General features: G+C 40.0%; 1 long non-coding RNA gene across 1 annotated transcript; it reads left to right on the top strand.

The window, feature by feature from the left end:
• The first annotated feature begins 1,708 nt into the window (after nt 1-1,708).
• Nucleotides 1,709-4,899, top strand: LOC119795020. Its single transcript, XR_005282278.1, has 2 exons — nt 1,709-1,894; nt 3,852-4,899. It is a non-coding gene; the product is annotated as an uncharacterized LOC119795020 (long non-coding RNA).
• The last annotated feature ends 1,733 nt before the right edge of the window (nt 4,900-6,632 follow it).

The raw sequence follows: 6,632 nt of genomic DNA on the forward strand, positions 1-6,632 counted from the left end.
CCCCCCCTCTTTTTCATCTCACCGCCCCAGTTCAATGTTAATGTCCAGTGGTGTCCACTCTTCTAACGTCTCCCTCCAGAGCAGAAAAACCAGGAGAAGAAAAGGAGAAAAAAAGGAACTTTCCCTCCTTCTTTTCTCACCCCGTCTCCTCTTGTGTGTTGTCCAGCTGGCTGTGACCCCCCTGACCCTCCTGACCCTCACTCCTGACCCCTGGACCCGTTCCCACGCCACACCTTTTTGTGTCCACCTCACCATGGCAACACCTTGGTCACCGCTGCTGCCACGGTAACAGATGGACAGGGGCCTGGAAATAACTTCATTCAGCAGAAGGGAGAGAACCGCGGACAATCTGCCCTCTCCGTCCCCCCCTCCTTCGGCCCCCAGTTTTAAACACACACTCGGAGAGCCCCAGCTTTGACACCTCCTGCTCCACACTCAAAACACCCTGATCCCTTTGGATCTCTTCCCTCAGCAGGAGCCTCTGGATTTCAGGCCCTGATAGAGTCATTAACACTGAGGTCCTAGATTCATCCCGGCATTTACACGGACCTACATGGAAAATAAGGATAAGTTTCATTTCTTCTAAAGAAGCCCCGCCGTCACCCCCATATCCAGATTCACATCCCTGGTTTTGATGGTTTAGGGCGCAGGCCAACGTCTTAGCCGTGCTTTAATTATCTCCCTGCTTCTTTTATTGGCCTCATTGTTTTCTTACATCCTCCAGTGTGATGAGGGGCTTGTGAAGGGGAGATGAGTTGTAAAGAGACAAAACTGAGCAGCAGGGGATCTGTTTGCCAACTCAGAGACAAATGAGGAAGTTAATAGAATAGCTGAGGAGCTCAATAAGGTGCAGCAAGAAAATGAACTGCAACACTTCTGCGCTAATCTGTAACTAACCTCCAAACAAGACTGAGTTTGTCAGCCCTCCATTTCTTTCTTTTTTTATTCTTTTTTAGGACAACATCTTCCAATCTTCCAAGCCAAGTCGGGGAAAAGATTAAAGAGGTGTTGTGTAATTACTTGTCCTAAATGACGGAGGTTCATGCAGTTAAATTACTTTTGCTCATCGTAAAAAAAGAACTATACTCCTTTGGGTGCCATCTTGGACTTCCAGCCAATAGAACAAACAAACGTTAAACAAACTAAACAGCACAGATGTCGCTTCTCTCATGCGAACAGAACTATGACCCAATCTGACAACATCCCAGAAATGTATCAAGATGACATTTTGGTTTCTTAATGATTATATTTCCTTCAAAGTTTTACTGAATTCATCAAATGGGTTCATTCTTAATTAGTGGGAGCCACTGACTCCCCATTGTGAGGGGGGGACTATAAGTAACCATCAAAAGACTGACCACTGAGGCAAATCACAAGCAAAGCCAATTATTCAATTTTTCCTATCCCCCTTCCATCAGTGAAAGCATCTGCATCCCACTATCTTTTCCCTCTACTTTCCCCACCTCCCTTCCTGTGTCCAGCACCCCCCGATTTTACCCTGCACCCCCATTCCTCTCCCTCCCCTCTGCCTCTCGCCCAACTCATTGTACCAAAGGAGATTTTCTCCATTGAGGCCCAGTCTCTTAGGTAACCCCAGCGCTGCATGAAATGAGGGTAGAGAGAGAGCGAGAGACAAGGAATAAGTGAAAGGAGAGGGAGAGAGAGGAGAAAGAGGGCGGGGAAACCAGGAGGAAATGTAAAGGCGGAGGGTGGGCCGGACAGAAAGGGTTGAAGAAGGAGAGAGAGAAGGATGCAGGATCAGAAGAGGCAACAGCAGACTGAGTGAAAGATGGAGAAGTAGGACAAGTGCGTTCAGACGTCGACAGCGATGCGGCTAATACTCGACCCAGAATGGAGGGAGGATGGAACCGAGGAGAGGATGACGGTCGCATATGTAAGGATGAATGAGCGCTGGTTGAGAGGGACTTTATGGCGGGCTTTTTGCAGAAATTCTTGATCCAGATTTCAGGTCCCAAAGGGTCTCAATACCTGGCACTATAGGCCTCCTTTCCTTTAGGTAATCCATCTTTCTGGTCACTTTTAAACAGGGCGCCGAGGAGGATTCATACCTGGAGACAATGTGAGGCAGAAAAGTTTAGGATTTTTAATTCAGGCATGATTAGAACTTGTCAGGAAAATGGAGCAAAGAGTTTTGTAGGGTTTTTTAATATATGAAATGTTTAGAAAAGAAAACTAATCTTTTCTGCTGGTGCATAGGTTAAGGATGGGATTTACTGAAAGGCTTCTGCTACTGGTAAAAACTTTGGGCCATTGGGCCTTATGGACTCATTTACCCAATAAGCAAAAGAAAACTCTTTTTTTTTTTTTATATGACAAAAATATTCTATCCGCTTACTGCAGGATTTAAATTCTTGAACTAAATGAAAGATTTTTTACCATTATTGTTTAACTGCTGACTTCATTCTGAACGCAGGCTTAAGACTTTAAGGAGCAGGCTCCATGAATCGCTGGCATCCTTTGTGACCATGCTACTCTGCACCTCAATGGTGGGCAACCGGCACATGGGGTTCAGATGAATAGGCCAGGCCTCACCAAAGACTGCATCATTTGGATAAAGACAGAGTCCCACAGAAAGAGAGAACGCCTAACAGAGCGAATCAGATGGAGAGCAAATGTAGGGTTCGGCGAATCAGATTAGAGCGAGTCACAGCCTCAACTTTTATTTCTCCCACTCTAACTTGGGGAAATGTTTCACTGCTCTTGGTTACGTGCTTGATAATCAGGTGGTGTGCTGAGTTATCATCTCAGGCTTTTGTCTTCTTTGATCCATGTGACCGTTGGGGGACCCGCTCCTTCTTTTGTACAAGGTCAGAGGCTCCTTTAAGATGGGCCCACCCTCGGGTGGTGACCCCTTCGTTTATCATGGTGTCACCGGCGCAGAATACAACCATGAGTTAGCGCTTTTCTCCTTTCTCTTTCATAGGCTTATTCCTCATTCTTTTTCCTTGGGTCTTTCTTTCCTTTCATCCTCACGCACTGACCTGAAGTCTGCCGACAAACACTGCCTTGAACCTTTCTCTCAGCGAGTGGAGAAACTGATAGTTTGGATCCCTTCACAGGCTTGCGTGGCTTGAAACTTGAATCAGTAAATCAGCTCCACATCAACTGCCGCACAACCAGAGGATGCACCTGCCTCTCCAAGAATGTGAGCCACTAATGACTAGAAAGAGACACGGAGGTCTGGAGTTGATTGTCCAAACGCAATTCTTGCGTCTGCCTTTGTGAAACCAGGAGTTGTGGATGGACATCACGCCCCTGACCTCTAAACATCTGCGAGGGACAGACCACCATGGATGGGATCAGTCTGTGTCTCTGTGGGTGGAAGACTGAGACACAGAAAGACAAACAGAAGGCTATTGAACCAGGCAGAGTTTGAGTTTATGCAAATCTGAAGCCTCCAAGAAACTCACCTCAATTTTTGCAAGACAGTCCAACAGTCTTATTGATAAGACTAAAGCAGTTTTAGGATTTGCTGTTTTTTAGAATGCTTTTTTTAGGTACATTTTATTCAGCCTTGATAGATTCCGGCATATTTGGGTGAAAGTGTAGAGAAAAGTTAATATTTCCTTCCTGGCAACAGCAGCAGGAAATAAATAGGAAGTCACCTCATTTGCTAAATCTCAAGGCAACTTAAATAACACCTTCTGATCTATTTCCGAATTATGGTTCCACAAAATGATATTTGTTTTTCCATTTTTAATGTAGAAATTCTCCAGCTTGCACAAGTAAAGAGTGGAAATTAGTTCATTTTAATTAAATTTCTGCTCATTTCAATTGTTTCCTTCATATAGGAGCAAGGTCTAATTATTTCTACACATTTTACTCTGCAGATGAAGAGCGTCCCCATTTTGGAAAGAAGGTTAAAGTCTGTCTAAGGTGCAATTAAAAAGCTGAATGGTTGAAGGTTTCCGGTCTACACTTCAACACTGAAGTCTACAGCAGGTCTGGCTGAATTTGCACTGGAAAGGGTGAAGTAACAGAAAAGGAGAGTGAATGGGGATTGGGGGATTGTGGGTGTGAGTGGGTGGGTGGGTATGCTCACCCTCTGTGAATTTGCTTCTGTGTGTTTTCCTGTGTTTGACAAAGTTCGGGAGGAGGGGGCGATGGGGGGTATCTGAGGAAAGAAAAGGGAAAATGAGAGCAAGTGGAGGATTTGAATGTGGTGTAGAAGGAGGGGGGATTTTTGGAGGGAAATGGAGGACCGGGAAGCTTGAAGTTTGTGTGGCCAGACTGTGTGCAGCTTCACAGCAAGAGGAGCGTAAATTGGTCAGATTTATAGATTGAACCTGCAGGAAGCATCTTTGCAGGCTGGGAAATATGTATAGAGAAAGAGAAAATGCAAGAGAGGGACAGAGCGGCCTAGTTGGAGGGCAGAGGGGGGGATCAAGAGCGAGGCTGCATTAATATGCTAATGTCTTGAGTGAATGCACAACAGGCCCACTGACCAGGCTAATCACTGGTGGACACACACTGAGGCTAATCCCTAAAGCGGCACTGACACACACGGGAGAGGAGCACATATTTAGATAGTGACATCTTCAGCATTAATTAGTGTCCCTGTTGGATATCCCTGAAACGATCAGGTTTGGGTTTAGGTTTTTTAAATTAAGTAGAAACTTAGTGACAGCAGGAGGATTTCAGGTCAGAAGGTAGAGGAACAACTGATTGCTTCTGTCTGATTACTAATCACAAATATTAAGGGTTTATTTGTTGCAGGAAGAATGTAATGCAAATTAAACCACAGAGAGACAAAAACAATCCAGAGGAGCATCAAGAGGTTTGCAAACTTTAGACAGCAAAAAACTGTTTCTAACAAAACAAAACAAAAGTAATTCTTTTAAACTGGCAAAGATGCTGAAACACCATCATCTGTTAAAATCAAGATAACAGGGGTGTAAAGTGGTATAATGTCTACAACATATATCAATGCTGTAAAAGATTAAGATAAAACTTTCTTTATTCCTTATATTTAAACTTCAGTTCCTTTTATTTCCTGTGACAACTTATTTCATATGATGTGTTTAATTCTGATGCCTTTGTAGTTTTGTTAACATGTTTTCTAAATGTAAGCAATAAAAAAAAAGTGAAATCATTAAATCTGTTCTGCTTTTTTATTGTCTTTCTTTCTCTGTGGACTGAAAACAAAACACAAATATCTCAAGTCTTAATTGAATTCATGGGGAAAAATAAGAGATAATAATGAGTAATAACCACAGTCTCCTTTTTTATTCACACTCTGTTTATTCCTTATAAAGCAGCTGAGAACAATATTAAATATAAATGTAATTTAACCTTTTAAGGACTTATTTTGCTTATCTGATAATATGCTGTTATTTCTAGGGAAGACATTTAATTAATTTAATTTAGTATTATTACAGAATTTGTTTTGTGGTCTTGAAATAGTTTATGTAAAACTTTATATTCTAATAATGCTCTTCCATATTTATTCTAGAAATGTAGTAAATAGTAATTCTACTATTTTCATAGTCAGAACACAGGCAATTTTAATGAATAAAATGCAACTTAAAAAAAAAAAAGATTTTTGAAAGTTTGACTTTTCTTAAACTTTCTATTAGTTTTCTTTGGTACCAAGAATCAATCTAATGTATGTAACTGCAATACAACAATAGTCCCCTTGGGTGCGCTTGTGTCTTTAAATCCTTGAACTATCAATTGATATCAACAAGAAGTGGAGAGATCCTGCCAAAGAACAATGTGTTATAAGGGGGGAAAACTAAAATTAAAATATAGCTCATATAATTGATAATAATGCTACAGCAATAACTGTTTAAAATATTAAGTCATTTAGTGAGTTCAAGCAATTCTTGAAATAAAAGAACAAATCTGACAGTGACATGATTAAATCATACTATTCATTCTGATCAAAATATGTATTTTTGTAACCTAACCCAACTTTAATGAATTCACAATCTTAGTCTTAACCAATGTTTTGTATATTTAAAAAAAAAATATTAATTTAAAAATAAAATAACTTACATAAAGTCTCTTAATATTGAATTCCATTTTCTAAATAATCAAAATTACAATGACTAAAGCTGAATTATGTATATTTATATTTATTAAATTGAAAGAAAAAAAAAGCTGAAATGTTAGAACTGTAAATATACAGTCATATGTTTATATTACTGTCTTTATGTCTTTTTTTTTACTGTTTTCAAGGCTGCACTTTAAAAAAAGGAAATTGTCTAGAGAGTTCGAAAAATTTATTTTTGTTTACACTTGTGTATACAAAATGACAAAATAAATCTGTCTAAGTCTTAGTAACAAATTGTCGAATCATGTTGCAGCTTTTGGAAAACATTTTTTTAAAGAAAGTCAAGGTATTTTTTCGGCATTACGCTTAAAAATATCAAGTGTTAGAAAGCGGTCAAAACAGTATAACTGCAACCCTTATAAAAACAAAAACATGTCACTTAAAAGAAGAATGCAGGTATGAGGGTGGTTATTGGTGCTAAAACAGGTAACTCAAAACAATAATCTAAGAGCCTTTCAAAGTATGCTTTTTGATCAGCTTTGGTCGAATCAATATTTGATTAAAAAAAACAACTAAATCTGACATATAAAATATTTAAATGTATAAGACTCAAAAC

The sequence above is a fragment of the Cyprinodon tularosa genome, unplaced genomic scaffold (assembly GCF_016077235.1).
Source record: "Cyprinodon tularosa strain WSP-4 unplaced genomic scaffold, ASM1607723v1 ctg5, whole genome shotgun sequence".
In the NCBI taxonomy this organism is placed as follows: domain Eukaryota; kingdom Metazoa; phylum Chordata; class Actinopteri; order Cyprinodontiformes; family Cyprinodontidae; genus Cyprinodon; species Cyprinodon tularosa.